The sequence below is a fragment of the Gambusia affinis genome, linkage group LG13 (assembly GCF_019740435.1).
Source record: "Gambusia affinis linkage group LG13, SWU_Gaff_1.0, whole genome shotgun sequence".
Lineage (NCBI taxonomy): Eukaryota > Metazoa > Chordata > Actinopteri > Cyprinodontiformes > Poeciliidae > Gambusia > Gambusia affinis.
In genome coordinates, this window is record NC_057880.1 from 119,846 (window position 1) to 125,845 (window position 6,000).

Genomic DNA, 6,000 nt, shown 5'->3' on the forward strand with positions numbered 1-6,000 from the left:
TATAACCACAATGCTTTAGTTGTTAGGTCTAGATTCTTGCTTTTTCACATAGGACCAGGTTGGTTTGCACAGCTTTTACTCCATAATAAAATAATCATTATCAGGTTATCTAACAGCTAAGTGAAAGCCTGTGTCATGATCTGAAACATTAATTAAAAAATTCACCACAAAATCCGGACGGGAGAAACATTTTACTGTGAATGTTTGAAATGTTTTGGAAAGAAAATGAAAGTAAAAGAAAGTGATAATTTTTACACTCACTGAGAAAACTCTTAAGATTTTGAGAAACGTTCAGTGATTGTTTCAGGGGGCGCAGCCTTCACTTCTCTCTGTTCTCCTCTCATTTCTGCAAGGGCCACGTCTTCTGGAACAACTGAGAAACCGAGATCACACAAGAGTTTCAGTAATAATCCTCAAGTTTTGTTTGAATTATGGTATAAGGACTGTACCTGGTGAGTCTCCATGAGAACGGACGGACATCAACTCAACCCTGACAACAACAACGAGGAGCAGCAACAGAACCTGGGCTTTCATTTTCTTGGAGAGGACACGGACAATCAGGGGGACTCAACTGGTTTCTGATCACCAAAAACAGAAGATTGAAATGAAAGCTCACCTCAGGTGCAGCGCATTAGCTGGAGGTTGTCAGCAGATCTGATTGTGATGGGCTCTCTGAGGGTTTGGAGTTTACATGTACCGGACTAACAGGTTTGAAACTGGGCGCGTCTCTAAACTATTTTAAGAATGTCACCCTCACCTTGGTTGGTGAGACTGAATTGTTCATATGACTTTTTCTTCATTGTACTTTTCTAGAAGCTCCAACCAGTTCATTCATTTTACCTACTTTCACTTCTGTCACCAAATTAAGGCTTTAGCAGAAGTGTACTTCAAAAAATCTGGTTAATAGTTGGAGAAATTAAGTACACCATCCAATCATAATTTATGACAGGGTATGAATATTAATATGAAAATAGGCATCCTCTATTCTCTCTGTGTCTGAAAGACACCTACTGTTGGGAACTGGAATTTTGGCTCTTTGTGAGGATTTTCTGTTTGTCTGCTGCTTCCCTCATCATCCACTAGATCAGTAGTTCCCCAAGATTTTCTTCTGGTCCCCCTATGGATTACAATAAACCCCCCCCCCCAAAAAAAAGAAAAAGAAAACAACTGGGCACACACATTGTTCAACTAGACATAAACCTATACATATATTTTGTTTTCAAACTGTACTGAAATTTATTTCACACTTCACACTACAAAACACACTACAAAACAATCTTTATATCTTTTGTGTAACTGTTTATTTTTGTTTTATTTGTCATTCATCCATACCACCTGCAATTGTGCCCCCCCCCAGGGGGCTCGCCCCACACTTTGGGAACCACTCCAGTAGATGGTGCCTAGAGGCTGCACTACTTGGAAGGTGTGCCTGCGGATTGGTGTCAGCGAACCTGTGTTCAGTCACCTAGTCATAGTCATAGGGGTATATGAGCCCACACGTCAGCGCCAGAGTGTTTGCCAGTTACGGTACTCTGCGCCCCTGAGGTAGCTCTCTATGTTTTAACCCCACCTGTGTCCTTTGTTCCTCGTCGGGTCCTCGTCTAAGCTGCTAGGTCAGTCGTTTGTTAGAATAAATATGTTTTGCTATCATTCTTACATAAGTAGTTACCAGTTTGCTTTTCATTCATAGGTTTAGTATTCACACCCCAGAGAGGAGGAATTAGTTAAAGTGTGTGAGACAGAGCTAACCTTACTTTAACCCTTAAAATGTGTTCTTTGAAGATGGTCTTCTGAGAGTTTCCTTAGTCGTAAAACTCTGTTTGTTTCTACTCCGTGCCCCCCTATGTACAGATTACTTAGTCGTAAAACTGCTTCTGTTATGTGTTAGTTCCTGGGGGCTCCTTATCTTATCAGCACCAGCCCCCTTGCTTTTGTTTTGTGTTAATAAAAGGCAAGTTCTACTGCAGAGAACTTGTTGGTGAACAGTTCTCTGTGTCTTCTCCTTCTGCAGAAGCTTGGTTGAAAACTCATAAACAGTGTCTGTGACTCTTTCTTTGTATTTAGGCAAACAAAATACCTAACATTTTTAGACGTTTGTTAGCGTCTACTCAGTTGGTTGTGTGTGTCCATTCGTTTCGCCACTTGCTACCGGTGCTGAGCCCTGGATTCTGCTCTGCCATACTGCCTGACTGTTGGACTCATTTTGTGGATTATTTTCATCATTAAACTATTCACCTGTCATTTCAACCTGGTTCTGCTGCGTCCTGCCTCACCACCTCACACACCACATTTCATGACACGACTAAATTTAACCTCACTAAATTTTTTACCTTAGAGCAAAAAGGTACTGCATTCAAAGCATGATGAAGACCAGTAAGCAAAACATTCACAGAGTGGATGTAGAATATCGGAGTTCAGGGGATACACAGCATAGAAGATTTGACTAAATCAAGATATTGTCCACAAGTTCAGTCTGGCAAATTGCTAGCTAAGCAGGAAAATAGGTTGTATTTACTTAAATTTATGCAAAGCAATTGTCTCAAAAGATTCAATTACTGCAACATATAAAAGACACATGAAGTTAAATTGTATGATTTAAGTATTACAATCCTAAAATTGAATTATATCGTTCAATTTTGTTTTTGAATGCATTTTTTAAAATGTATTTATTTGTACATAAGTTATATAGAAAAGAATATCTTGGCATTAAAAGACATGCGAATAAGCTATACTGCAGAGGAAGAGAGCAGCAGATCCAGTAGTGATGGATGATTAGAATGTGTTCAGTGTGATATTATTTACCAACAATAATGTAGCTCATTAGTATGGTATTACATAAGCCCTAAAGATAAAATGTACTCTTCCAACTGTTGTCACTTATAAAGCAACAGTGTTACTGGTTGTTGTCTGTGTTAATTTTAAAGGTAATAAAACAATTCACCATGTTGTGAGCAACTCTTGTGTAGTGTAAAAACACTTTCAACTCTGGGGAAAATTGAATTTAAGTAGCCTCACCTACACCTGTTTACTGCCTAAACACATTCTTAAGAAATACATTTACAAATGAGGAACATTTACTGAAATGTGTCATTTCTATTTTTTTTTTAAATTTAGAGTTTGAAATTTAATTGAACCAACCTTTATTATTTTGGAGACAGTATGAAGATCAGTGTTGATTCAACAGCAATAAAAAGACTGAATGAAAGTAGCCTTCACAATGATGCGAGGACAAATTCTGGAAAGGGAGTATTCCACATCCAGTACAAACTCAAGAAGTAACTCTGGCTTTATATTTTAGGGTACATCTAAAGTTAAACTCTTATGTTTGATTCTTAAGTGTAAAGTAGAATCTAAAATTACAATAAAAAATACCTAAATAGGATTAATGTAACTCTACTCAGCCTGAAAAGCAAGGTTTTAGTTGCAAACAAGAAAGAACTAAGGAGGTAACTCCATTAGAGCGAGGGAGAGTAGTAGGTGTCTTTCAGACACAGTGCAAAGAATATGAGGAGAGGACACAACTTGAATAGACCCCAAAAGAACAGTAGGTGTTTTTTAGACATTGTAGACAGAGAATAGAGGACGCAACTTGATTAGAGCCAGGTGTCTTTTAGACACAGTACAGACAATGAGAGCTGTGTGAAGAGGTGTGAAATTCATTAGTATATAAACCCTCCCTATCCCCTCTCCGCCATTTTCATATTCATATTCATAACTTGTCATAAATTATGATTGAAAGATGAACGTAATATCTCTATCTATATCTAATGTCTTTGAAAATGGCAATAGGACCAATGATGTTGGACCTGAAGGGGAGCATCTCTGAACTGTTTCTAAAGACACAGAGTTATCCTGGAACCGAAGAGCTGAGCTCAACAACTGAAACGGCTCTTCACCAAACCAAACCTTACACTGGCCACGGTGCAGTCTGTTCAGCATCAGCTGCTGAAACCACTGGACAACTCTAGAAGTCTGGCGTCCAGTCTGGGAGGGAGCCCATACCTTTGGGTCTGGTTGGTATGGTTTCCCACACCAATGACCCTCTCTTCCACTTTCTGGGTTCTTGGCACGGATTCTAGGAGTTTCACTAAATTAACCCTTCACATGCTAAACCTGTGCAGATTTTAATTACTCTTATTGATATTCCAATGTGTTCTTGTGCATTTTCCCCAATGAGTAGCCACTCAAATTTATTAAGGATTTATTTACATTTTTCTACAAAAGAAAATCTTTACCAAACTCATTACAACATTTCCTATGAAACAACATTTTATTATTGTAGTAGTTGAAGGAAAAAAAGATGAAAATAAATGCAACATGAAGACATTTACAAACGATTTACTTACATAGAATCCACCAGCAAATTACAGCTCTCTTGAGAAAATAATCATGTGAGAAAAAAACTTTTTTTTTTCTAGTTGGTTTAAGAAATATATGCAATACTGACTGGCTTTATCTGTGACAGACTGGCGACCTGTCCAGGGTGTACCCCGTCTCTCGCTCGGAACGTTAGCTGGGAATAGGCACCAGCAACCCTCCCGACCCCATTAGGGACAAAGGGTGAATAGACAATGGATGGATAGATGACTGGCTTTATATTTTCAGTCTAACTTAAACAGTCACACAAACAGCAGCATACATACAGTAGATTAATGAGGTTGAGCTCCCTGATTCAGCTTTGCTGCTGGTGGTGTAATTCAATTGCTTGCACTGTAAATATGATGTTTATTTGTTGCTGAATTCATTAAACAGAGAAATTTGTGTAAGTTGTAATTATTACTGATAAGAAGTAAGTGATTTTTTAACATTTTAGTCATCATAACTAAGCTGAGAGAAGTAAAATGTGATAATACTGGATCTGTTGAATTTGCATGAATAAATTAAACAGATAATCTGAAAGAGTTCAAATAAAATAAAACTCCAGAAGAGTATTAGGGCAAAGAAAATGAATTATGACTTTTTTTTCTCTCAGAATTCTGACTTTAATATCAGAATCCTGACTTTTATGGACATGGAAACTTGGAAGCTGCCAGTTTCTCAATTATGAACAAACAAGAAACAAAAAAAGAATTCAGAAAACAAAAGTCTGAATCTGTTTTTATTTTGTGGCCCTAATCATCTTTTGTACAAAAATGTCCTAGGAAGTCAGGTGTACTTTTTTTTCTTAGTAGTTTGGTTGTCTTCCCCCACAAAACACTTTTAAAAGGAATTAGTTGAATAAAATTAAAACAGCACTAATCACCAGCTCACAGGGTGGGAGGAAGCCTTCATGTACACCTTAAACATTAAATGTCAACAAGCATTTTCCAAGAGAAAACATGAAGGTTGAACACACAAAGAAAACCATTTTAAAAGTTACAAATATTTATAAAGTTAAGAAAGCACCGTCCTGCTTCAATAACTAGTGATGAAATGAGTCTACAGGTTAGTGTCTCCACACTCTGCTACACACAAACACTTCCTCTTTCCTTTTGTACATGTACAAAGGAATATTTCAACAATAAAAATGGATTTAATCTGACAAATGGCTGAGAATCAAAACATTTAAAGTCTCAAACATTTTAGAGTGCAACTCGAAAACTTCTGGTACTTACCACAGAATAAAAGAAATGTTAAAATTCTTTTGAGACTGAGCATATTTATTAGAATATTCCTCTTTTACCTTTGTCAACGCTTTTTTTTTTCTTCATCAGATTCTACTTAAAGTATTGGATAGTGACAACCTCACATTTCCTTTCAACTGCACTCTGAGTCTGGGCTGTGGCTTTGACCCTCACTGGCTGGAAACATGGGCCCCTCCTCCCATGGGCCCATCACCTGTGAGAGGGGCCAAAGGGGTCAGGATTGTGTGATGGGTTGCGGCTGAGGGTGGGGACCCTGGCGGTCCGACCCTCAGTTGCAGAAGCTAACTCTTGGGACGTGGAATGTCACCTCTCTGGTGGGGAAGGAGCAGGAGCTAGTGTGTGAGGTCGAGAGGTTCTGGCTAGAAATAGTTGGTCT